The sequence below is a fragment of the Dromaius novaehollandiae genome, chromosome 5 (assembly GCF_036370855.1).
Source record: "Dromaius novaehollandiae isolate bDroNov1 chromosome 5, bDroNov1.hap1, whole genome shotgun sequence".
Classification (NCBI taxonomy): domain Eukaryota; kingdom Metazoa; phylum Chordata; class Aves; order Casuariiformes; family Dromaiidae; genus Dromaius; species Dromaius novaehollandiae.
This window is the reverse complement of record NC_088102.1, coordinates 6,017,223-6,045,100: the sequence shown is the minus strand read 5'-3', so window position 1 is coordinate 6,045,100 and position 27,878 is coordinate 6,017,223. Positions and strand designations below refer to the sequence as shown.

The 27,878-nt window shown below is 41.8% G+C and overlaps 1 long non-coding RNA gene across 1 annotated transcript; it reads left to right on the top strand.

Moving 5' to 3' along the window:
- The first annotated feature begins 441 nt into the window (after positions 1–441).
- Positions 442–15,583, top strand: LOC135328433 (uncharacterized). The gene is made up of 6 exons (XR_010389273.1): positions 442–628; positions 2,030–2,170; positions 6,019–6,276; positions 9,310–9,419; positions 9,864–9,996; positions 12,855–15,583. It is a non-coding gene; the product is annotated as an uncharacterized LOC135328433 (long non-coding RNA).
- The last annotated feature ends 12,295 nt before the right edge of the window (positions 15,584–27,878 follow it).

Genomic DNA, 27,878 nt, shown 5'->3' with positions numbered 1-27,878 from the left:
TGGGGCAGGGGTCATCTTCAGGAGAAAATGGGCTTATTACTCCTCCCTCTCAGGGACAGCAGAGTTCAAAGCAACCAGAATCCGCCTGAAGACTTTTAAAATGACATCACTGAGGAGTTGGACACAAGTTGATGTTCGGCCGGACTAGTGAATCTTTCCCTCTTCGTGTCTTTATGTTAGTATACGCTGATAAATGTGTTCATCTCTGACTTGGCTGAAGGCATGGTTTACTCCTTCCTTTTGTATAAGTAACTTGTTTATTCTGAAATAGCGTTGCACTTGAGAAACCCCTTTAAAAATGTAATGGGATTGTTAAAATGTAATGGGATTGTTATGAAGTGTCTGAGCACCTGCTATAATTGCCTGCACAAACTGAGCACTCAGTTAAGACTAAAGAAAAAGTCTTGCTTAGCTGTCGAGAGTCAACTTGCTCTTCCTATTTCTTTTCTAATTTATTATTTTTTATCTGCAGCAGTGAGCCTTAAATAGCAATTTTGAGGCAGGACTTGAAGCCCAGATCTTCTCAAAGAGACCAGAAATGGCTGGCTTGTGTTCACTCAGAACATAAAGAACTGTGCCAAATTCAAAGTCAGCGTGAGGAGCTATAACTTTGCCAGCTTCAATGAAAGTATGAATTTTTGAAAATCCATAAGCATGTTAGACACATACCTTTGTCTCTTTACAATTAGTTTTGTTGCTTGCATAGCATGGGGCTTTCTGTAGTACACAATCCAATGCTTAAACATGGCACTTGCAATGTGCTTGCAGTGAATTAGATTGCTACTTTTAAGCTCAGTTTTGTCTATAAAGATAATGTTTTACTGCAGAAAGGAGGTGGTATTTAAGGCATCTGAAGAAGCCTAAGTGGCTCTTGGACGTTATAATTTTTATTTAGCTGCTTTTAGTCCAATCATTAATCATATTAAAACCTACTATGGATAAGGTATAACTCAGCTCAAACAGTGAAGCATGTTTAGCTGGTAGTCTTTAATTTGTTGGCAAGTTAGGTGCTACAGTGTTGTTTTTATTAACAATAGATGTCCCTTTTCTGCAAATTGAAAAGTAGGCTAAAGTGACTTTGGGAGAATAGAAAGGAATAAACCTCAGGTGCAGTCCATGGAAGTTCCCACAAAGATGGACGAAGATCCCTTTGAAGTCTTTACACTGTGAAGACACTTTGCTTTAAAATAAATTACTTTATTTGGTCTTGATAAATTGGATAACAGTCCTGTAAGCATAACGTCGCAGTGTGCACGTGCGTGCAGAAGGGTGTGAAAGAGCTGGCAATTTTTCTAGGAAATGATTTCAAAATGTACCCTCAGATCAGACCGCCAGGGGAAGAATGCCTTTTACAGTGGTGATGTGATCCAAAATGTGGTTTGTTTCCCATTTAAGACGCCACACGTGTTGAGAAAACCCAAGCTATCCTTTGTGCAGCTCATAATTCAATTCATGTTGGTGTTTTCAATTCAGACCCACCATATGAGGTAAAGAACAGGAGGGTGGGCAGTTCTGTGTTTTGTTTCCTATATATATAAAAAAAGGTGCATTTAGAAACATTAGGGGCCTAGCTTAAAAAGAGATGGCAAAAAATAATTCACCACGAGTGCTTGCTACTCAACTGTTAAGTCATGTTGTGAAGGCAGAAATTAAGAGCAGTATTAGCTAAGGGAGAAAGTTCATCTTGATTCCTTATTTTCAGGTGTGAATGAGGTCCTAATCAGGCTCGAGAAGTGTCTGTCCTTCACTCTTAGGTATTTGTAAGAGTGTCAGCTTGGCTTAAAAAATTGTTAGTTGCACAGTGTGGTGTCAGATTCAGTCTTATGCTTGTGGAGACCTTTGAATTGAAAGTGTATTTTTTTCTTAAATTTTAAGTGCCAACAAACTGCTTCATGCCATAAAAGACAAGAAATGGCTCGCATTCTTGCACAAAACTTACTCTTTATAAAATAGACATAGAAAGAACTGATTGTGCTGAGGAAACCAGAGGAGAGAGTGACATAACAGCATCATTTTTTTTTTATTTTAGTGGAATGTTATTTTTGGACGTAGAACTATGTGGATTCCAAGGGGAAAATGGAACAGAGCCAATTCTGCGGTGAAATGAGTGTAGAAGACAGCACGGTCACTGCAGTGTGTGACAGAGCTGGAGCTCCTGAAAGAGGCAAAGGTAGAACAGCTGTTAGAGCACGGTAACATTGAGGGGGATCAATACCCCCGAATTCCCACTCTGTGAGGTTGGATGTACAGTATGCTAATTATATAGGCTCCTTATATCATGGACAAAGAGAGAGGAAGCAATTCCAATCTGATTCATCCTGGCTTTAAAAAAAAACAAAACAAAAAAACCCCAACCAACCAACCAAACAACAAAAAAACCAGAACAGATGGTTTGTCTTCCAGAAGAGTGTCTGCTGTTTCAGCAGTTACATGGGGATGCGAGCAACTTGTTTACATGAGCTGTACAAAAATGCAATGCCTGAAGGCAGGGTTGTTTCACCTACCTGTAGAGGCCAAGAAAGCCTACTGATACTTGTTATTTTGACTCCAGAAGGTTCTCTGTAATGGATTCAGCCCTTTCGGTTGGCCTGCTTGGCCCCTTGGAAGGCAGCCTTCCCCTGCAAATGGAAGACTTTAAAGCTGATTTTGTGCCACTTGGAAGTCAGTGATACACAAGAGAATTTGATAGGAGGCAAAGACTGCTTTTTAGTGTTCAGTAGTTGTCTTTATGAAGGCTGCACAGTAGCTCTGGCTGCTATGGCATGACACTATTTACGGATTTATCTCTAGTGCCACTGTTGTGTGAGGAGGCGTGTTAGTGTACCTAGTGATGTACACAGTGATGTACACTGAAACCCTCTTCCAGATTGCTCTGGTCTTGGTCTCTGTAGTGATTTGAAGGCCAAGGGATGAGACTTTTCTGGAGTGTCCATTCTGTTGTGACTGATGAAGAAAACAAGCAAACATAGGAACGAGAGAAAAGAGGGTAAAACTGGACAAAAGGCTTGGACTGAAATCTGAAAAATGTTTCCTTTATTTGGCTTTCCTTTACTCTAAGGTCTTTGATTTGTTTAATCTGACACTGGCTAACTTCAAACAAAATGAGTTTTCTTCTAGCTTGGTTGCCTTCTGCTTGGCGTCTCTCTGCTCCCATCCCTGCTGGTGCTTGGCAGAGAAGAACAGGCCCTCTCGTTTTGCTCCCTCTTGGATTCCAGCTCTGCCTGCATGAGTGACAGCTGCTGTCTGACCATTTGGTCGACTGATGATTGAGCATTTCTCTAACATTGCACAATGAGGTACTGTACAAGTTAGACAATCTACAGATGCCATCCATCTCTTCCATCACTGGCTTCTCTCAGAAAATGACTTGTTCCATTGCTCCTGAAAGTGTCTTTTCTGGATCTCTTCTCCTACACTGAGGACAGTGAACTCTTCTTCATAGGCAGAGCTCTGCAGTGCTGGTCCTAGCCCGAGTGACTTCTCGGACTTTTTGATCTTTGAGAGTTACTCTGGCAGTCTGTTGGAGTGCACCTCATGTCTGTCTGCTTTGTACAGGGTTCTGGCTATGAGCTGCCCTCATGTGCTGGCTACTCTTACCATCTTGTTTTCCTGGATTAACCTAGCCAATGCTTATCAGGTCATGATAGCTATAATGTCTGCTGTGCTTCCCAAGGCATCTGAGGAATTAGAGAAATCTTTTCCTGTGCGCTAAGGAATGTGATTTTTAGCCATCATATTTGTTCCTTTCTGTCCGTGTTGTGAGTGGCCAACCATGAAACATCTCTTTGCCCCATCAGATGACCTAGCTGTAGTTGAGCTGATTTTCCCCCTGCCCCCTCTGCAGCCCCACTTGTCCTCAGGTTAAGACTTAGTAACTCTGAGAGTCCTGAAAGCTGAAGGATACCACCCACATCAAGGCGTAAATACTAACTCCCCTCTGAAGAAAACTGTGGGTTTGGTTGGACATCCTCTCAGATGACCAGACTTCCATGGTTCATAGCATAGTCTCTCCTAGGGTGCTTCCATCTGACTCTCTATCCTCTTTTGACTCTGCCTTGGACCTACCTTACCTGGAGACAGTTTTGATCCTGAGCATTCCCTTTACCCTCCTCCCAAGACATCACACACTCTTCAGCCAAGGCATGTTTGGCAGGATAGAGAGGAACTGTTCCAAGATTAGAATCTTCATCATTCAAACAGTTGCTTGTCATCTTGTCCCCTCCTGATTCACAGGTGGCTTTGAGCTTTCCCCGTCTGGCAATGCAAGAGGCAACTGCTAACACAGCCTAGTTGATTCTGCTCAATAAAACAGAAGGATTTGGAGTGACAGGGTGAAAGACCACCTTTTTACACTGTAGTACCCTGAAGGCAGGCTTCTTATTCTACAAAATCTTGGAAACTGTGGTTGATATCAGCCTTGATGGAATGAAATAGGGCTCCCATCCAACCCAAGGTTGCCTTGTTGTGTTTAATATTTGATAATTGGTTCTTGGGATCACTGTCTGTTTCCTGTACTTGCTGAGAGTATGCCAGAGGCTCACTGTGCCTGTTTTTCCTAGGTGAGCTTAATCTTTATCAGCTTGGAATTTTCTGTAGTCTAACCTCTGTAATTGGCTGGTTCAACTGTATCTGAACTCAGCTGTATGGCAGGTGCAGATCTCGCAGCTTGTATTTCTAGTTACATCATAGATACAGAATAATTCAGGGACATCAGAAATTCATCTGGTCTAACCTTCTGCTTTTAAAGCAGGGTCAGCATTGAGTTCAGACCGTCAAGAGCAAATGAGTCCAACAGCACTGGCAAGAAGGTGCAGAAGGCTGTTTTGCTGAATGGGTAAAAAAGTCCTATTTTCAGGGTTTTTTTGGTTATCTTTTGTGAAAAGTTGATCTTTGAACAGTGGAGTCACTGAAGTGTGGTTTCCTGGGGAATCATGTCCAACAGCTCTCTTCCCCTGATGACTCCTAGAATCTGTGTTGCAATGCACCCAAATTCCTTTCCACGTCTCTTAAGTCACTTCACTCTATACCCTCAGTGCTAGACTATGTCCTCCCAACTTCTGGCTGGATGAATGGCAGTCAGTGTTATGGCTGCTTGTGAGATACACACATGCTAACTCACCACCAGTCCATTTGTGCTGGGCAGTCAGCAGGCAGGCTAACAGCAAGCTGCTGCTGAGCTCACCCTGCAGCGTTTGCTTCAGTGAGGCACCAATGTGTGTCTCTGGTCTGTGTTGGAAGTTTTGTACAAAATTTATGGGGGCATAAAATATTGTTGGCTTCTGTCCCTCTGCTTTGCTTGGTTAAGATGGACTAATGGGTTAAAAAACAATTAGCAACTCAGAGACAAGAATCAGTTTGGATATATCCCTGGAGAGACCCTGATCTTCTGTGCTGGTTTCAGTTTTGGGAAGAGTTTTGGATATAGTCCCAGAGAGAAGAAATTGCAGAGTCTGTGATGGAAGTGACACGCAAGGCATAACAAGATCTGTATGTTAAAGTAACAACTAGGCCTTTGTTAGGTGACTGCAGAAAAGTGCCTTAACTGCTGCAGCTACTGGGTCTTGTGGAAGAAGCATGGTCTATAGGGCTATAGAACAGTGAACTGGAACAAACCACAAATCCTCAGGTAAGAACCCAGCTCCAATTCTCACTAGGTTCTCCAGCTGCCATCCAGCACTGCCTCGGTATCACCTGGTTTAAAGCTTAGTCCGTCAGCTCCCCTTGCAAGCTGCATTCAGTCAGACACAGGCTGAAATAGTTGGGTTTTGCTGAACTAGATGAAACGGACACAAAACTCCCCATGGAAAGTGATGGGGTTATTCCTGCATGCAGTCCAAAGACACAAGATATGTCTGAACTAACTGGTTTCCCGGTCCTGAGGGTTCAATCTAAACGGTTTCCTGCAACGGCACAGAGCGCAGAGTGGATTTCTCATGCAGATGTTTACATGAGATTCTTCATGGAACCCACTGCTATCTGGGTTCCCTCCTGAATGGCCTTTCATGTTTCTTTTCCCAGCACAGAAGACAGAGGATACTGCTTTGGAGACTGCGATGAAGGCTTTCTTGCTGCACTGGCTCATATGACAATGAAGGATGTGTTTTGGGGCCCCATCATGCAGAAAGAGAAGTGGTATTAAGCTGAAGAGTAGGTGCTGTGCCCTCAAGCAAGATTACTATGAGACTGAGGCCTTGATGAGCATATCTCCACTCCCTGTCTCCTTCCCAAGTACAACCCAGTGCCATGCTTCTCTCCTGCTTTCTGTCCAGATGCTATGTGAGTGAGACTCAGTTGGTCTGTATTACAGGTATTCAGGCTAGCTCAGAGATTGCTTGTATGAAGGGCAATCTCTTTTTCTGTAGAATAGAAAAATAGCTTTAAAGCATGTTTACAGTAAGTGTTCCCTTGGTCCAAGATGGAGGCCAGCCATTTTTGAAGTTTTTAAGCAAGGGATGAAACTATGAAACACCTCCTCAAGCATTTTAGCCATTTAACTTCCTGATTCTCCAATGAGAGCTTTTTAAATTGTCTTTTTTAATTATTTTTTTTTTCTTGTATGGAATCTGTTACAAGATCAAATTAATGCAATATGGCTGTTATCTGAAGCTACAGGAACATGGCTGGTGATCTTCCTTTCCAATGCACAAAGTGGGGATGGTACCTTGTTGTAACCCGAGCAGAGAAACAGTTAAGCATCTTAAGCTGTGTAAGCAAAAAAAGGAAAAAAAAAAAAAAAAAAAAAGTTGCCAACATATTTTTGACAAAAGACAGGAAAATGACAGGCTGTTTGGGGTATGCAAAAAATTTTCCCTTTCATACATATTGACAGTCAGAGGGGGGTTATTATTGAGAATATGGGTGAAGTTACTGCCAGTTTCTGCTGGTACTCATGTTTAAAAAGAAACTATGGAAACCAGGAGTAGGAATATTAATTAAGTTCAAATTTGGAATGCCTTTGCCAGGAGCGGCTGCATGAATTCAATGAAGCAGCCTGTTGGGTTGCAATTCAGTACGTAGTTTGCAATTTAATAGAATGCTGAACTTTTCATAAATTAACATGTTGTTTCAATAATCTGATTAAAAGGTTATATGTTGATAAGATTAGCCTTAGCTGAGTTTTTTCCCCTCTTGCTTAAAGAACCAGTGTATATTTTCTTTAATCTGTATGCAGTCATAAACTGTACCTTAGGGGCAAGATCACTGACCCATTTAGATTGTGGAAGTGCAGATGAAGTCAGTGGAGCTGTGACAGTTTACACCAGCTGAGGATATGACTCTTGTCCCTAGTTTCTGGTGAGGATCTTCATTATAAAGATATTCCAAAAATGCAATATTTTGATTAGCTATAGAAAGACTTAATCCTATTTTTGTGGAATAGGTTTGCAGTGATGATATTTTAGTCTCTTTTAACTTGTCTTTTTAGACTTCTTATTACACCCCACATGCTTAAAGTCATAAATGTGTGTGTATACACATATATAGATATAGACACACACATACACAGATGCACAAGCAAAACTTTAATTATGGAGGATCATGGCCTAGGTGACCTGAGTACCTGCAATGGAAAGCTGAGTAGACTCAACACAGCTGCATCCAGTTTAGAAAATCAGACCCACAGAAGTATACAGGTGTTGATTCCCTGTTTAAGTGTCCAAAGTCCATAGCAGAAGGCAGGTTTACATGCTTGAATAACTTAGTGGATCCCTGCCATAGTGTAGCACATCTTAGAGCTGCACAAGCACTAGGCAGGTCCTCAAGAAAGGCTCCATTTCTCTAGCTGCTACAGGAGACCCACAGCCACAGAAGAAAATGCTTTCAAACAGAGCAGACGGGTCATCGTCTGTGCAGACACCTACCCGTGCTGCCCGATTCCTCCTGCACCTTCCCTTCCATGCGGATTCAGCCATGCTGCTGGGTCCCATGTCTGTTCAGCTGTGTCCAGCTCGTCATATAACTTGTGTGTGCGGGTATACCAGTTGGCATGACAGCTGTTTAGCAAATGCCTAAGAATGATTTGAATTTTCATCCTAAATATGGTTAACCATACATGTGTTTGCCTGGAAAATCAGGTACTAAGTGATGAGTTAAAAGCCAGAGTAGCCAGCCACTGTTCCCAGTTTATGACCCAGTCCTGATCTGAGGTCGCTGGACTGTCATGCACATCCGATGTTAACATTTGTTGACCAGCCTCCCTTTCCTGTGGCATTTTTGATAGTGAAGAAGAGACTTTGATCTAAGTGGCAACTCTAGCTTTGCAAAAGCATCTGGTAGCTCAACCAGGGGAACGTAAGAAAAGTCGGCGTGTAGCAGGGAGGGCACAGAGCAGGCTGTGCGCTGCGTGTCGTGTGTGCAGCAGAACAGGTGGAGCTATCCTGGGGATGCTGCTCCGGTTTTAGGAGTACAATGAAATGCATTCCAAGCAATTCCCTCAAAACCCTTCTCGTGAAATGCAGTGGTTCAGGAAGGTTGCCAGTTTTGTATAAGAATAGGGTAGCTGCTTTGGTTTTTAACTGCCTTACATCTTTGTGATCAGAATGGTGACTGTGTTCAGAAAGCACTTATTAAGCCAAAAATAACCCCCCATTTTTCTGTGAAAAGCGAGTTATAAATATAATCACAGTCAGCAGTAGATCTCAAATCTAAATTGTATGCTTTGCTGAGGCTTTTTCCAAATAGAGGTTAGCAGATGGTAGCAATGCACTTCCCTTAGATGGTAGAAGGGAGGCAGTCTTGCTTCAAGTAATACTATTTCTGGGCGATAATCCAAAATGCACAGTAGGCAGAAGTTAAAAGGAAGTGCTTGCTTTTAGGTTTTTAAACTATATCCCTTAATCCTGGGTGATGATTGACAATCATGATTTAGAGTACGAGGTGCCCTGTTCTAATCCGGCAAGTTTGATGTTATTTGCGTATCTAGTATGGCTTTATTCAACTAAAACTAAATGGGAGCCTGTGCAATTGATGCCACATTTCAGAGATGAGTCCTGCACTGGGAGTCTATTTACAGATTAGTGGATACACGGTATCCATAGTACTCGCCTTTTTTAATGTGCATGTGCGTGTAATTTAAAGACTCTAAAAGGCAAATTTACAATTAAAATGTTTCTTGCTGGGTAAGAATACTAGTAGGAGACTTTTTACATAATTTAAATCGCCATGAAGGGAAGCACTATACAAGATTATATTAATCCTAGTTTGATAATTATAGTAAAATAAGAATACATCTTTGCATTTAATAATGATTAAAAAGCTATCATTTATTGGCTTTTGGTTTTTTATTATTATAATATATGTGCTTGATCTTAGTTTCCACAGAAATGCTCCTCTTTCTTCTTGCTTAAGTTTGCAGTGAATGGATGTAAACCAAAAGGACAAAACAGTTAATGAGTGTTTGCCGACGTTTGTTTTTTGTAAAGGTGAGGTGACACTTCTTATCTTCTGTGATCAGCAGCTTTTAAATCAATTTTCCTTAAAGAAAAAAAGTAATAGATCATGATACACTGGAAATGGCAAATAGAGCAAGCATTTGAGAAAAGCTGGTATGACTTAGACATGCAAAGCTTTGCAGTATCTTCTGCATTTTATAGGTTTTACTGTTGATTTACCAAATACAGGCCGGCTAAGATGCACACTCTTGCTGATTGAAGCTTGGCATGTATATTTAGCATTAATCACAAGCAGCTGCAGTGGAGGGAAACCTTCTTTCCAGCCAGCCAGATTATATTAGATTAAAATGATCCATATGTAAGGTGTTGCAATACCTACTAGTGGGGCAGGAGCGAAATCACATTATACTTGCAACTAGATTAACACAGGGACTGAGCTGACAAATAATTCTCTCCTGCTTTTTATTTTGTCAGGTGGGAGAAATAAAATGTAGCCACACCAGTGAACTGCCTGGACGAGGCATGCTTCCGTAATTGCTTTGGATGCACGCGCTGGTTCCTCAAGTCAACAGAGGATCCCAGCAGAGCCAGATGCCACAGGATACACGTCTGTAAACCCCAGTTACATAACCCTGTCTGGGAGGAACACAGCTGTGCGCGGGCTGTGGTGGGCCAATTAGCGGATGACGTTGGGTGCATAGTTTTGCACCTCGGATGCTGCACAAGCTGATTGTCAGCTGGCTTGGTGGGGGGCTCCCGCTGACGGGACGGTGCCTCGGGTGACAGCAGCCGGGGATGTATGCTGCGGTGGTTCCTGCAGCGTACCGTACATCGTAAGAGTGTGCTGCTGCAAATGGGGCATAAGCACGCGTTTTGTGCTTGCAGGACTCATCCGTTGAGGGCAGGCATATTTTCCTTTGTGGCTTGGGAGTGTCAGTAGAGGAGAATACGTGATGTTTGCAGTACAGTTCTAGAGAAATGATAGTTCAATAAAATATTGCATAGAGCTAAGGAGTGGGGGGAGGGAGGCTGGGTTTGATTTGCATAAGGCCAGTGCTGGAATTTGGCTGCCAGCGGGGCAGGGGATAGCAGGGGGCTATAGAATTCAGTCTCTTTATGGTGAATAGTACCGGGGGCTCCATGCTGAACTACTGGGATGGAGCCGTGGTGGGCCTGGGCATTCTTCCAGCACACACTCTCGTAGAGGAAATTCCTCTCTTCAGTAGTTTTCTCTGAGCAAAGAGTACAGGGCCAGGATCCTGATTATCAGGGAGACTCGAGGGACCCATCTGTATTGAGATCTTTCTGTAGGTTTTGGTGTTTTTACCACAGCCTCTACTTGCATCAGGTTTTGGGACACTGTTGGGCCCTCTCTGAACCAGGTCGAAGGCTGTATCCTGGCCTCCATTCGCTACCCTGCAAAAACCACCTCCTTATTACCTCTCCAGTCTGCAAAAAGCACCTCTTTATTACCGCTCTGGTCTCTTGCTTTGAATGTGAGGCTCACAGAGTTGGTTCTCACTCCCCTAAGCTGAAAGCCAGTGCCCCATACGTGTGCAGTGCAGTGCTGTAGCCCTGTCCTGCTCTCTCCTTCCTTGTGTGCCAGCAATAGCTGTGCTTTAGGGCAGGGCCCCGGATCCTGAGAGAGGCCACGTGGCTCTACTGGAGCATGGATCCTGTGGCCCCCACAGCATCTCGTGCTCTCCCCCAGGGAGGCTTGTTCCTGGGTGACAGCCGAACACTTGCCCTTCCCTGGTCCTCTGACTCAGCCTGCGACATGTCACATGTTGGAAAGAAAAGTCCCAAGAGGTCTGTTGCTAGGAAAAACGATCGAGGTGGTGAGTGCCTGTGGAATAGCTGCTTGCTGCCCACACTGAGGTCCTGGGATAAGAACATGGTGGTCACAGGAGCGAGGGGGTTTGGTCAGAGCATACCCCGCTGTGGTTTCGCTATGCTTGTTATCAGAGCTCCATCCCCTCACGTAAGGTAGAACAACTAGGATGTGTGAGTACCTCTGGTCCTTTCCAGGCTTGAGAGGGAGAGTGTTTGGGCCAAAATCCAAGCGTTTGTCTTGCGCCTTGCTCCCATGGCTCTAGTAACAGCCTTTCTCTTTTGCTCCTTTCTCTTCTACTAGTCCAGCTGAGTTGACCATCTCACTCAACAGCAACATGCTTTCATTTTTCTTCTATTTATTTGTATTGTGCTCCCCTCTATTGCTGTCAATAAGCTGCTTCTCAGCTTAGTTTTTATTTTCCACCTGGCTTGCGTCTCACCTAAGCGTATGAAGTTTGAGTCCTACTATAGTCGAAGAGTTGTCTGCTCGCCATTTACGGATGCATTGTTGTGCCCTTTCTAATCTTATGCCTACATTTCCTACTCTGCTCTGGACCCTGCCCTCCAGAACCAGTGTGCAGCAGCCATAATGCACAGTTAACCTAAAACTGTCAATAAGCTGTCACTAGTTAGAAATGCCACCATGTAATGTAGCCATTACATCTCCTGGTGCATGTGCAGTCCCTATGCTACATTCACCTAAATGTTATGTTTCCAACTTGTTTACTCCAAAAGGTTAATCAGCGCCTGCTTTTTTCTATTTTTTATTTTTATTTATTTTTTTGGTCCTCATCTGCTGGAACAGAAAACAATACTTCTCTTGGACATGTGATCCTGCAAGTATCAGATCCCAAAGTATCAGTGAGGCTAAGGGGGTTTCCACTATAGCTGAAAAACATGCGAGGGTATGAGGGCTGTCTCTGTGCTTGCACCGGTGGTATGATCTCAACCAAGTCCTATGAGTGATAATGCTCAGCTAGCAGTTTATTTTGGCTTCATTCTTCTATACGTGCATGACTGTTATGTAGCACGTATGCATTTAATAGATGTAACAAACATATCTGGGTTCGAATTCTTAAAATACCAAAATGGGGAGATGAACTTGAAGCTGGCAGAGGAGAGTTCACTGGAAGCTGATTGATGTATACTTCGATATATCTCTGAAAGGCCCTTGACCTGCCCAGCCCTGCTGAGCATGACACTATGGGACGGTGTTTGATGCTTCAGGCCATTGACACATGAAAAATGCAGGGAATGATTTGGTTTATATGAGGATAGGGATGCCTGGCATATTTTTCAGGCAGTGCCTCCATTTTAGATGGGATCTTGAACAGACTGAATCTGCAGCATATTGTTGCAGTATCACTGTTTAATAACAACGCTGCAGCTGGAGGCGAAGCAGGGCAGGGACTTTTGCAAGCCCTTAAATGAGGCCGGAGTGGAAAGATCTGAAAGGCAGCAGGGTTTGGATTCCTGATTCCACTCAGGAATCCTTGAAAATTGAATCTGTTGAGCTCAATTAAACCCTTTCCTTTTTAATGAATACTCTAGGCAGCCCAAACACGTGCCAGTAAACCTTCATACCATATTCTACAGCTTATGGCTTATTACTTCTCTTTCCTTGTGTTTCAGAGTATGCCAATGAGGTATGGTATGAAGAATCAGCTGAGCAACTTTGGGATAGCAGCACTATTTAGGAATGAAGTCTGAAAGGCCTCTCAAATGGTGCTCATGAGACCTCCATCCTGGCAATTATTGTGTCTTCAGTTTAAGCTGTGTATTTCTCACAAATTATGTTTAAGAAATCATATTCATATTCTCATGTTTATTGGGGCTGCTTTTAGGTGTCTGCCTGCCTGTAAAACCAAGTGTTCTTATGCCAGAAGTGCAATGCAAGGGCATCTTCAAGGGGACAGATAACTAACATGATAACTAACCTCAAGAAATGCCCAAAGTAACTGTCTACAAGTTATAAACCTACATATTCAGGAATTTGATCTCTCTTAGCCTGGGACATGGTACTTGTATAAGCCTTGGTAATGTGTTGAGAAAAGTGAACTCTGTGATGATTAAGAACTGTTATTTTCTCTGTATGTAGGTCATGACTTGAACAGGGCTTGTCACTACTCAAAGATTAAATGTTAATATTCAGTCTTGTAGGTAAACTCTGTTTTTTCCACCCACGTGAAAAACACGTGTTCATGTAAATTTGTAGTTTTAAACAGTGGTTATTTCGATAACGGATGTCTTTAAAAGATGTCTGGTTCTATAAATCTCAACAAGATTTAAAAATCAATCAAAGTCTGAAAACTATATACTCTCTGCAAACCTAATGAATGCGTGTCTCTGAGAAATTTCAGCTTGCATTATATTTTGAATTAATTGGCAAACAGTTACATAAAGAGATCATATTAAGGTCTCTGAAGAAGGAAGCTGGGTTAAGGATGAGCTTTCATCTTTTAAATCTGCTTTTACTGACTTTTTAAAAGCTTGATTTGTCAAGATGTAGTTGACTCTACTGTTTTGTGTATAGATTTTCTTTCATTGTTTTTCTTTTAAATAAAGAGAGGGGGAAAAGCCAATATAACATCAAAGCATTAAAATAAAGAGCTCTAAGGGAGGAAAAGAGAGATGTTTAGATTAGGTGAATGAGGGAAGCAAAGGTGTGGGGGAGATATCATGTAAATAAAGACATAGCAGTGAACTGCTCTAATGAGACACAAGGCTAATTAAAGAAAAGGAATAGATTTAATTATCCTCAGATGTTTTACAAGGCATCAGAATGAGGCTAGCTGAAATCTCAGTCCTGCTGTAAGTCCAAATTCCTTTTTTCCTGTCTTTTCCTATGAAGGAGCTCAGATCCCGCCTGAGATCTGGCCTCACGAATCGTGTACTGTTTTCCTTCTGGTGACACTGTTTCGAGAGGTATGGTGTGTATTGTTTTCCTGGCCCTGCTTTCCACCTGATGTTGAGGCAAATGTATCAGAGACCTGGGTTGCAAACAACTTGCAGCCTCTGCTCTGCCCACTTCTTCCTGGATGTTCCCTATTTTGGGACTCAACTTGTGGGCCATAGTACCATTCCCTGTAAATCTGAGCCCACTTCAGAAGAAAGTGCATGTTCCTTGACCCATCCTGGGTCATCCTTGCTATCCTGGGTGGAGATAGCAGCTGGGACCTCATCTGTATCTCTCAGGCTATGCACTAGCCTAAATGGATGTTGTTCCTTGAGTACCCTGAGGAAAGGATAGAGAATAAATGGAAATGCGAGTTGTTTGAACTGTGCTGAATAAAGGTGACAAGGTTGCTGTTCTACGCATAAGATGCAAAAGATTCATCAGTCAAATTCAGAGGCATCTAGCTCTGCCTATCACAGAACCTCGGCATGTACTGTAAAGCTGTAGGGTCTCTGGGGATGAGGTGCCTGAATATTAGGCTTTGCAGCCCCTAACTCATCAGTGCCTAAATGCTTCAATGGCTCAAATGTGCAAGTCCGAGAACCTATGAGGGCTTGGTCCTCCCCTCCTGAAAAGGAAACAGTTTTCTGAAAACCAGGCACTTTCGCATTGCAGGCTAGGCCTGGCTGGGAATATGTGTGTTTGCAACACAGAGGCACAGGGACTGCTTCTGTAGAAGGCAGTGACAACCCCTCTGTTGCCTTCTGTGGTCCAGATCACTGTTGACCTGCTCTGTTATCATCAAAAAGAAATAAATCTATGACAAGTTCAGCTTTCAGACAAGATGCTTTTTTCCCCTCTTCACCCCCTCCTCCTTCCATTCCTCTTGTCCTCCAAAGAAAACTTGTGCCTGCTCACCTCTTTTGCTGCCTTGGCACTGTATTAGAATACTTGCAGCAAAAGGAAAGAAAGGAAAATCCTGAAAGCCATGTTTTTTCCCTGTAAGTTGGCACCATTGCTTCAGCTTTCATCAGCGGGAGCAGCGTGCCAATCTCACGCCAGCACAAACAGATGTGACTCTAGAGCTTTGAGTGTCCAATGAAAGAAGCATTACTTGCAGAACTATGCTCTGAAAGCGGCCAAATTCACTGGCCTTAGGATTTTCCATTGAGACGGACAGTTTCTCAGAGCTTTGCTTCAAGGTGCCTGGGTTTTGGGTTTACTTATTTATTTATTTTCCCTTTCTTTATGTGCTGACATTATTCCAACATTCAGCATACGATTTCTGTTTCATAAGAATGTTATCAGACCAGGGTAAGTGCATGGGAAAGCTGTTTGCTGCTCTCTGAAAACTGCTATATACATAATGCAGGACTGTATATATAGATGGGATGAAATGTATTCCACATGCATTGGGAGCTCACGTGTATTGAGAATTTGTTCAACAGATAAACTGTATTTTAATTTCCACAAAACCAGCCAGTTTTCATGGCATTTGAAATATATAAAGCAGTAAAATACGTACAATTCAGTACGCTCCACTGAATCAGAAAAAGGAGGTGCTTAGTTGGCAAAACCACTTAATCCAGACATCTACAAGGGAAATCATGTAAGTCCAACGATGCTTAGTGGCAATGAGTGCCACTTAATAGGGATTGTAGTTCTGCTTAACTGGGACACCTCCAGATGATTTAGTAGGCTTAGTGGAACGGAGTGAACAATTTGCAGACTTTATTCTTCAAACTGTATCCCTTCTTCTGATATGCAAAAAAAATCATTGAATGGCCTGCAACATTTGGGAAGATATTTGCTTTTCAGAATTGTGCAAAAGTTTCCCCATAACTCCTCTTTCCATGGCTTGCGTGCTAGTGCAGTAAGAAATCACCATTTACTCACGAGCCCCGGCTGAAGGTTGGTCACAGTGGGTTAGCCAATTTTTGGTAAGACTAGTAGGATATATTATAATCGCCTGTCCTGATCTCTAGCCTACCTGAGCCACAATTTCATCCTGAAGTTTCTATGTCGGGCCCATCAACTTCAGATTGAATTACAGTTAAGCTTTTTGTCAGGGTAGGCGCCACAAAACTGACTTTCTTCTTCAATAATGCATCTGTTGTTCATTGCCTATATGGTTAGAATGGGTGCGAAGAGAAAATAAGGCACTGTGTTCAGCATCCTGCCGTGATATCTGGGCAGGTCTTGTCTGATAGTTCAGGCCTCTTGCTCCCTCCTAGTTTTGACCTGGATGCCGTTGCTGAGGCTAACCTGGGCAATCCAAGAGTTGGATCCCATTGTGGGGAAAGCGGCTCTGTCTACAGAAAGGTATCACAATTACTTTTATCTTCCTGAGATGTAATGCTGGGTTTACTTAGCATGATTTCATGGCAAAAGGACCTTTGGAGGTTGTCTAGTCCCACAACCTTCAGTCTGTGAGGTACAACAAGCATTAAGTTAGGAAAGAAATACCCTCAGACCCCAGCGCCACAGAGCAGGGTGAGACACAAAAGGGTTCTTAATTGGCTAACAGTATTAAGAAGCACCAGTGCAGCTGAACCACCTTCTCGTAGACAAGACCAATTCTGTTTAAACCATTCCATAGAGACATTTGTCTAACCTGGCTTTAAAAGCTATATACTCCATTATAACACTGGGCAATTTATTTCATTACTTCAGTATCTTTTCTAATATTACTACATTACTCAGGGGCCCTGACTGCACTTCATGTCCCACTGCACAAAGCAAAATGTAAATATGGTAAGAGGCTATTTCCCAAATAACTTAGGCTCTGGAGAGACTGAAGAAACAACCAAAAGCAAGTGGTACTATCCTCATGTTACAGATGGAAAGCTGCATCTTGGAGAGATTAAACAAGTTCTTCAAAATTCAGAAGCAGGATTGGGACTTGAACTCTTGTGCTTTTGCAGCCTGGTCCTGTCATAACCACAAAACTAACTTCCTCTTGAGATAAGGAATGCTCAAGGTAAGATTAGATTCAAAGAGTGGAAAACAAGTTGAATGTTGAGCAGTGTGACAAGATGTTCTTGTGAATTTTTAATCATTGGCTGTGCAGACATGTTGTGTATAAGGCAATAACCTGAGGAAGTCTGTCCTACATTTTGGTTACTTGTAGTTTTGCAGCTCTTGGAATGCATCTCAAATGAAAAATCTGTTCTGTAGCACGTTCCACATCATCCTCCCTCTAGATAAAGCATCCTGTCAGCTTTGTGGCTGTTATTCCAGGAATTTATCCTTGGAACCAACTGACAATATCCCTAATGTTTGGCTGGAAAGAAATCCCTTCTGAGTAAGACTAGGATGGTGCAAGCTGGTCGCAAACTGATAGTTGCCTTTTTCTTTGTTATACAATTCAGTGCTCTGTGATTTTTTTACCAGAAAAAAACAATATTTAGTCTTTTGCAAAATAAGTTTGAATTGAGTAATTGGGAGCTTGATGATAAAAGTTTTTCTCTCTTACTCAGTTCATATCTCTTTTTGTAACTGTGAGTGGGAGTTTAATTTATGAAAATTAGAACTTTATTAACTTGTTAAAAGAAAAAAATTGAAGAAAAAAGTGGAAATATGGTTCCCCTAATCCATGGAGTCTCCCAGAAGGGTAGGCTTGGATATATATTCTGCTGAAAGTAGCAATGTTTTGGAAAGATTATAGAGATCATTCAACTCTTCTGCTGAATCTAAACCTTAATTTTAAATATGTAAATAGTCTCTTAGCACTAATGACAATATTCATGTGCTCTTGGTTAGTAGTGTTTCCATTGCAAAGGTCCTCAAAAATTTCTAAGTTTCTACTTTGCAGTTGCTAGCTATGCGAATGCTCACGGTCTTTCTCAGTGCAAAGTCTAACAGCATGGTTTAGGTGACTAGTGAAGTAGCTGAGAAGCATCCCGAGAAAGTGCTGCTTCAGCCTGAGTTCCCAAGAGGGCTATTTCCAACTGCACCATCTATGGAAGGGGTTCAAGTTCCCTTCCCTCACAGCTCCCCAGAAGGGCTGGTTCTTCTCCTACCCTGTGCTTCCTGAAGGCCTTCAAGCATCAGACGAGGTGCATAGAGGGTTAACTGCACAAATGATTAGCGAGTTAAGGATCAGGCTCAGACACAAGCTTAACTAACTGTGTAGACACACTGTGAGTCACTGGGAAGCTTTTGAAAATCTCACCTTAAAGGTCCAATACATCTGCCATTGAACTCAAAGTACTGACTTCAATGGAAGCTGGATTGGACTCTTAGCAAGAAATTCTATGCATGTCCAATAGATTTTACAGTGTTTGTTTGAAAATCACTTTTAAACAGGCATAATGTGCTGAAACGCCATGTCTGTGTGTTTAGAATAATTAAGTAGAAGCAAATGGAGAGCCTTCGGTTCCTTTAAGGAAATGCGGGACAGGGAAGAAAAGCTGCAGTTAAAGCTAATTCGTATTTTTCCCATGAATTTGGTCTGGATCTACATTGTATAATACTTTCTCCTTTTAGTTTTTGTTCATCTCAGATTTGAAATATCTCTTAAAAAAATATCCGCTCAGTGTAAGGTGAAGTCCATATTTCTAGTCAAGGATTCTTATTTGGATTGCTGTGTCCTAAGAGCTGTGCTGCTCAAGCAGAAGGAAAAGTCAAATTCTGCGTGTTGTAATCTTCTCTACATTCTCATTATATAATTATCTGCCTTCACAAGTGCACGTATGAAATGGATATCTGACAATTACTGAGATTTCACTTAGCTCCTTGGGACAAGTCAGTAGCTGGACCTGGCTATCAGATCCTATAAAATTCTGACCCATCATGAAGTCTGGAGGAGAAATAGCTTTTCAAAATCCAGGAGCTGGTGTGTTGCAGGTCAGCAATCAACTCATTTTAATTTTGTTTTTTTTTTTTTTTTGGCAGTGGCATGGGTCTTAAGATGGGTTGCTAATGTCCTATAATAGGAAAGTTACTGCTCAGATTTGGCCCTTAGTTACCTGTAACATCAGCTAAAGGGCCCATATCTGGCAGCAAGTAAGCCATAATCTCTGTGCATGGTTACTAGTCCATTCATTTTCTTTTGAAGCTTGTAATTTGCTGATTGTGAGCTGATAAGTGTTTGCTCGTGTATATCTGCATGTATCAGATGTAAATTCACTCAGAGTTTAGAGAAAGACTAATAAGTGGGTCAGTGTGTGTTCCTACACTGTATGACTGTTGTCGTTGCTCACTGTCCCTCTTTCCTACTTAGGCCACCTGCTTCTCCATATAATGTACAAATGCAATAGCACCACTGGTAAGGAACTGTGAAAGAACCTATCTGCCAATGAACTTGTGTTAAAAAAGGGACAGAAGTTTCCATTGAATGTATTAAGCTATTAACTGTGTTGATGTAACCCCTCTTTTAGAACACTATGAATGATTTTAGCTGCATCAATTAAGATCCAAGAGATACAGCAAATATTCAAGGTTGAACCTGAAGAATAAATCAATAGTGATTAATAGCACGGAATGATTTTCACATGCAGAGATACTGAGCAGATTGCCTGTTTAGCGAGGAAGAGACCTGAATAAGATGTTGGTTCACCAGCAGAATGTAGAGAGCCGTGATAGGTCTCCTGCCTTAGTTTTGTTTGAGACAGAGGGAAGGAATTTCGTATCCTTACACTTTCCTCTTCCCAGGGGCTTAAGTGGGCAGGAATATTCTACATCTGATGGACTGCTAGTTTGGTCTAGATGGTAAGTGTAATGTGAGAAGGAAGGTGTACACGTGTGGCTTGATTCTCGTCTGAAACCTGCAGACCATGTAGTAACTTTCTTATTCTTCAGTGGAGTTAGGCCTGATTTCCACAGACACATAGGCATTTTTAAGACAGCATACATACGTTTTGGTCTATATGTAATACTTGCTGAAAACATGTCTTTATATGATGCAGACTACAAGTTATACAACGTAATGTGCAATTGGCATTTGTTTTGATAACGAAAGCAATGGTTTATGCCATGATGATCCCAGTCCCGTAGTTGACTGCACAGTCATTTCACAAATCTTTCACGAGTAAGAGATCTTTTTACTAAAACTGTCTTCTCACCCCCTTTTGCTAATGTTTTAATATGCTGATGACACAAACTGAGTGGTTGAAACATGTGAACTTTAAATCACTTAAAAGTCGGTGTGTTTCAAAGTCAACTGCTTCATAAGCCGTGTCGGCAAAAGGTCTCCCAGTTAGTCCAGAGAAGTTTTTTTTGCTGTCATTTCTGTCCTGTTAATTTGAGCAGAAACTGTAATTAGATGTAAGTGGTCTTGTTCCCACAGAAATGAATGGCAGCATCTGGAGAGAGACAACCGTTCCAAATGCTTTTGGCTACCAGCTCTCTACAAGTTAGCAGTATGGAGCAAGGGCCTGCATCCAGACTTCTGTCGGCCTAATTTTATATCTGTGGAAGCACAACACTAAATCCAATATTCAAATGCCTTGCCGTGATGGGTGTAGAACAGGGTACATTCCAGACTTTTATGTTGCCTGCTCCTCTTGGGAGGCCAATCCTGCCCGCATCTCTGGGTGCGATTGAATGTATTTCTCTGAATGACCTGGGCCAGGAATAGGAGGGATACTGGGGCAAAGGTTTTCTTTTCTTTTCTCCCTCCCCCCTTTCTTCTCCTTCCATCCCCCTTTTCCTTTTCCATTTCATTATCCAGTTTGACAGTATCTGGGCTCTGCTTCCCCAGACAGGAGCACAGCTTTGTTTGTAAACAGTAATTGAGTTAAAAGATGTTTTGTGTCAGCACTGAGCTCATTTCTTTATTTGCTTTCCCTGCAGAAGGGCTGCTCCTGCACGAAGGTGCGGCTGCTGCCACTGCAAGTGTGTGCCTTTGAGCACTGGGTCTGCACAAGGTCACGCAGCTCCTTATCGCCACCAAAATACATCCTCAATGAGCATTTATCGTAATCAGCACCAGGGTGTTGCATTTTTATCAAACTTTCTGTCCCCTAAAGGAGAATCAGACTTGAAGCTGATAGTGCTATTTTGGAGTAAATATTTCCATTCAGCCTTTCCAGTTAATTGAAATGGGAAGATTTCTTTTTTCTTTCTTCAGCTTTTTGAACTTACCTTTCTTGGTGTATTCAATAACTTGCAATCTTTCACAAGCACTTTCATCTCTGGCCAGCCTCTACATGTAGCTAACATTTCCTTATAACATATGGCATTGCAACATCACTTGCTTGATATCATAGGTGACAGCTACGTGTGCAGGACAAATGCGATGGCATTTCTAAGAATGACTTTTATTAAGCTTTGCTACCATGCAAAGCCAGTTCTCTTGTTTTACCTTGCTAACAGTGGTACCTCTGATGATAATATAATCACACCTGTGCTTGAGTCTGTTTTCGAAGGCTTTATCCTTTTTTTTTTTTTTTTTTTAATATGCAAAGGGAGGGGAAAGGAATTTGGACTAAGATTTTTTAGAGCTGCCTGAAAGATTTACATGAACAGTTCCCATGAGTCTAATGGGACTCATGTATCTAAGCCCTTTACAAGATTCTCAAATCTCTGCCTTCTGCTGTTATGGAGGCATCAGTAATGACCCAATAAATGAAGGGAATTGAGACTTACAGTTGAAGGGTTGTCTCAAACTTACTGTTGTGTATAAAAGAAAATACAGTGTTTTTTCCCCAAAGCTATGGTGCTTACCCTGAGTGCAGAATGAAAGTCTGAGCATTTACAAGTAAATCTGTTATTCAGTGTGGGAATTAAGTTAAAATATTCATCCTTTAAGAAATTTAGTAATGTCAGACTTTTCTTTCCTTGCTAGTTTCAGTAATACAGAGATACAGTTGCTTCAAACTTGCCGTATGGCTAAGGTTTAGGGACATCTTTTCCCTGGTTATACATTTGACACTGTTGTAAGTGTACAAACAAATAATATGCACTCACACATAAGTACATGTTGTGGACACTAATCTATTCATTGGTTGTAAAATCTTCCTATCACAAAATAATATTTTTACTCTTGGCTTTGCAGACAGTAGAAATCTGTTTCCTGTTGAAGTTTGCCCTCTCTTCTCTCTGTCAAGGGAGAAATTCTGTAGAAATGCATAGCTCTTTCTAAATCTTTTGTAGATGCTCAATTTTTGTTCCTTCTTTTCTTGGTTGTCCACTTAGATGAATGCCTGTAATATGGCCTTCTCAGAGATGCTTAGTTGCCCTTTCTTCAGTCTGTGCAGACACACAGTCTGAACCCAAGATTCATATCAATGCTACATTTTCAAAGGTAATTATTTTGGCTTAGTAAACATGCAGATGTAACCATCCAGATGAAAACAAGAAGCCCTGCTGTGTGTTGCGGTTTGGTCTTTTTCTAATATTAGTGATAGCAGCCTGAAGATGCCCAGCCTTGCCTGGTAATTGCAAGGCCTGCTTAATGCTTGGATGAGGATCCATGGTTACAAGCAAAAGGTTGAACGCTTGGTGGACACAAGAATGGAAAGTTTCACTGCACAGGTAGTGGAGAGGAAGGAGTTGATTTTTTCTTGATTGTCAGGAGACTGACATGGCTCCTTTAAATTATTCCCTTGCACAAGTATTATTGATGTTAGTACCTTTGGTTAGTGAGAGCTAGATAGGCTTATCCTAATTCTAAGCAGTCTCTTGCCATTTCTTCAGGCTGCATCCTAATCTAGTAGCAGCTCATTCTGAAGGCCAGGAGAAGACCCATTTGGTGATGATAATGTAGTTATCTTAGGACTATTACTAGATCATAGCAATGGTCTAGATGGCTAGACTATTATATTATTTTAAAGAGATGTTGTGCATTCCTCTATGGAGGTGTTTCTCTTCACTTTCATTATTAGGATAGTGATTTAGTTGGCTGGCTTTCCAGTATCCTGCCTGGAAAGGTGTAGAACAGGTGTGAGCACAGTGAGGACAGCAGCCTAAAGAGCCCTGGCAATTTGCGCTCTTGGGGATCACCAGCAGTTGAGCAGATGCACTGCAGGACCACTGAGAGTCTGTACACTGCCCTGCCTGTAACTGGCTTCCAGAGATGCTGCGGGAGTCCCCAGGGCAGCCTTGCATGAGGAAAGCAGAAGGACCCCAGAAGCCCTCTGAAGGCCTTGTGTGCTTGAGCTGGGTTGTGTCACGGCATCTCACCTGCTAGATGCATGTGGGAGAGCAGGGGCAAAGAAGTGGGGAGAGCACCTGAACCATTTTCTTAACTTTCATCACCTCAGAAAGCCTTTGAGGCTTCGCAAGGGAAATGATCTCCTGAAATGACCTCTACAAGTCATCTGTACATATCAAATAAAATTTCATTTCATAGAAGGCAGTCATTTTCTTCTCTAACTCTTTGGGACTTGCTGAGCTATTTGATCCATTGCTGACCGTGCTGCTTTATTATGCAGAGAGCGGGTGTCTTCGCAGGCCTGTGACCTGCCCTGAACGCTGTGCGTTGAGCAGCTTGCTGTGACAGATGCTTTCAGAGCAGGCTGAAGCTTTCCTCTGCCAGGGCAGCCTTCATGTCTGACCTGCTCCCTGCTTCACAAAGTGGTTAAGGACTCTCAAGTAAGTGAGCTGGCTGGCAGTGATAATCGTTGCCCTGGTTCTTGTTTGACCTGGATGGTGTTGGGATAGTGGGTAAAAGCTTTCTCAGCCACCCAGAAGACCACAGCTTCATCTTTTGCTCAGGCCACCTCTTATTTGTATCCATGCATATTATAAATTGTTGATAATAAAGTATAAGTGTTCAGTGCTGGAGATGATGTGAGGCAGTTTCTGGTTCTGAAGGAAAAACAAGCTTTTGTAATGCTTGCCTTTATTAAAGAATTTACTGGAATACTGCAGGTAACATCTCCAGCAGCTCTTGGCATTATTTGATGTATTGCTTCACTTTCAGTCCTGTGTCTAGATCACATATTAACGACTTGAGATAAATGCAACGTATTTATCTTCTTTAAAAAAAGAGAGAGAGAAGGAGATTTACGTGCAACAGGAAGGGGCAAAAAATACCTGGTAGTTTCTTCAGTGGTGCTGCAAAGCTGCCCCTTTCAGGATGGCTATCTCAGTCCTATTTGACTGTCCCCTCTTGATGGTGAATATAACAGGGCAAGTGTAGGGGAGGCAGGAGAATGCCAGGAGGCAGGAATGATCTCCAGTCATTCTCAGCTGCAGACTGTGATCCATAGAAAATCCTTTGCTTCAGTATGCAACAGAGGTTGGTAGTAGCTAAGGCACTGCTGAGAACTCAAGAATAGAAGAGCGAGGTCATCATCTAGCCAGGCAATGACATGCTGTAGTGCCATTCATAAACAGATCCAGCTCAATTTTATTCCTAGCTGGGGTTTGTTGTTTGCTTGGGTGGAGGGGGAAAGCTGTCCTGCTGGTGCAGTTTGCCAGGCAACTCCGTACCCTCTCTGATCTTATACTCTGAAACCCTCTTCTAATTTCCAGTCTAAACAAGATCAAGACTATTTTATACGCATGTGTATTACTGTTCTTTAGCCTTAGTAGTCTCTCTCTCTAGGCATTAAATCTACAGATTATTTACTGAGAGCAGATCTATCCCCTTCCAGCCTTGTTTTGCTAAGACGGAGGAATTACTCTTTATGTGCCGTCTTTTACCATCAGTCCCTGTGACAAAGGACAGTCCCACTTCCCAGAGAGTTATTGGATATCTGAAGCTGCTTTAATAAGAAGTCACTTAGCTTTTCTCTCCACCGGCTTTTGCATTATTCCCCGAACAAAGCCACTTCGGTCTGCGGAAAGTCTAGAATTCGGCTCAATGTCAGAGTGACATCCAGTGGAAGAGCGGCAGAGCATCTCTGTAGCACACCCACCTGGCAAAACCTCCGCTGTCACTGCTTTAAATTTATTTTATTCTTGCTCCACTGAGCAGGGCAAAAACTTGCCAAAGTCAACATGTGATGAATGAAATGGCTTTCGTTGTAAGACCTGTCAATACACTTCAGCTTCCTTACAATAAAAGGGTGACTCCTTTGACGTCTGGGACTTGCACCTGTCCTCCTTCTGAAAGCAATACATTCTCGATATGCTGAAATGCCACTCTTAGGAAATCAACAGAGTTAATCTATTGGGAACACTAAGGTCTCGGGGCCAGCTGTTCAGCTTTTCTTAGTATCATAGCTCCATTGATCCAAAGCAGCTCTGATGATACACACCGACTGCTCATACCAGATAAAATCCCTTTTTTAGCTATTTTGTGCAAGGAGAATAGTGATTAAGGCTGATCTAGGGACAGAACAAAATGGATTATCATAATAAGTAATAACTGGAAAGGGGGAGGTCCCTATAGTTTGGCCATTTAATGTTTAACTTGAAGCAGGAAGGGTGGGGGGGGGGGAAACAAAACAAGGGATACTCTGGGGGTTTTTTTCCTGCATGTATTAAGTAGATAAACAAAATGAACCTTCTTTCCCACTTCCACATGGTCTCCACATTATATTTTTTTCCCATGAGTCACTGGTATAGGTGTCAGGGAATCATTTCCCTTCCCTTCTATCTGTTCAGGGTTTGCTCGCAGGATATTTCCCTCTCAGGGCTACTTTGCAAGGGTTCCAGTGGCTTTGGATGGGTGGACAGCAGTTGCTGGTTTAACCTGGTGGGGAGCAGTCAGAGAAACTTCACTTTTTAACCCATTTATTGTCATAAGCTTTTACCATCTCTTTCATTCTCCAAAAAAAGGTGCTTAGGTTGTGGATCCTGGAGAACTTGCAGGATATCAGGAGAATCACTGACCTGGATGATTTTCCCATCTCTTCCACACATTTTCCAAGCATAAGAGAGAAGAGCTTGTTTCATTTGAAGAAGCCCTAAGTGTTTAAGGTAATCTGAAACCCTTTATCTGTCAGTATTCTTGACAACAATCAAGCACAATAGCAAAATAAATAAATAAATAAAAATCCTGTAGCCATGGAAGCACACTTTAGATCAGATTTCTATTTGCATGCTTCATATACATAAAACATATTTCATGTACCAAGTTAAATAATGCACAATACTTAAACTATTCTTACTTTTTATCCTTTGGTTATTGTAATTACAAGTAATTTTGTGAAGGATTTTCTATTTTTAAGAAATCACACTTTTGTACTTGATCCAGCTAACAGGATTTTCTTACATTACTTCATAAAGAGACCATCTTTAAACTTCTAATGTTATTTCTTATTCATTAGTACATATGCCTGTAGGGTATGTTCATAAATGGGTTAAAGTTACAAAGTTATGCTTATAAAAGCTCATGGTAATTTGGAGTATCAGGAGGATTTATTAATTTTGAAATCTTAAAAGAGCAAAAGCTAAAATGAGATTGGATTAAGTATATTCTTGCATGCAGTTATTCTAAACACCCTTAAGGACCGCAGACTAACTTACAGAGGACATTATGCAAATATGAATATATCTCTAAGTGCCTCATAGGCTTGCTGATGTAATATTTTACATGGTTAGTTAAGTACATCAAGTAAAAGGTTTGACCTTGATATACTGTAAAAGGTACTTATCCCACAACACCCAATTGTTTTCAGTGCCATTGTGAAATATATCACTCAAACGTGCAAACAATTTTGTGCATAAATCTCATTAAATGTAGCTCCAGCAGCCAAACAGCTGTCCACAATACCCGGTCTCTGTCGAAGACCAAAGCACTGCTTCACAATTTTATCTTTATCAGGATGCTGTTTATATTTATCGGCAGTACCAGGCTGTGCTTATGTTGTGAGATGACAGTTTCTTATGAGGACAAACAGTTTTTAGGCTTTATTGCTGGCACCTGTTCCCATTACACAGTTTAAGTTTTTTGAGGACATATAGAAGGTGGAAGAGTACAATGCCCTGAAGTCAAACAATGTTTTGGGGAAAGAAAACCAGTTTCAGTTTTCATTTCAGCTAAAAATTTTTCCAAAGTCTTCGATTTACTTTGTCTTTTATTGTGCAGCAATAAGCTTGACTATAGGGACTTTAATGTTACATTTTCCTGTATCTTCACTCCTCCTGCCCCCACTCCATTCCATACATCTATATATTTGTGTATATATATTCCACTGAGGTGGTAATGAAACAGAACAGAAAAATGGATTGCTAAATATAGTGTGTTATCTTTTCTGTATGTGTATCTGAAGGGAAGATAGGCTGATGTGGCACCTGCAGATTACTTTAGGGTAAATCCTTGTTTGTTCTATTTAGCATTTTTGTGGTTATCACTAACTGAACTGGAGGTAGAGAGTCTGTTGATGGATGAGCTAGGAATGGGTTCCTTACATTAATCAGATGGAAAAATAGATATTCAGTCCTGCACACCAAGACATCAGCCTCCTTGTAGAGTCTGTATCATATCAAGTAGTTCCTGTGGGGTTCAAGCAGTAACAAGTATAATCTCTCTGAAGTCCCTCCAAAGTGACCAAAGTGCTCCAAAAATATTTATGGCACATTATGCTGGATTGTAAATATACTGTGGAGATTGCCTTTCTCGTGTGGTAGTTTGATAGGGTAGTTGGGGCTATAACACAAAGTATTAAATAACGCACTTTCCTTTATGATGATGTTGATTGGGTGGGATATTACAGTCAGAGAGCAGTGTTTTCTTCATTGGGTCCATCTTTAGAAAAACTGTGAATTTGCTGTGAAATATGAATGAGAATATTTCATTAGCACTTCCCACCTACTGGGAAAACTTAACCTGCTGGATGAGTCATGAACTGGAATGTTATCCTGGGAAAAAATTTGCAAAGGCAAGAGAGTATAGCCTTGGAATAAGAGCTGTTTCCATGACT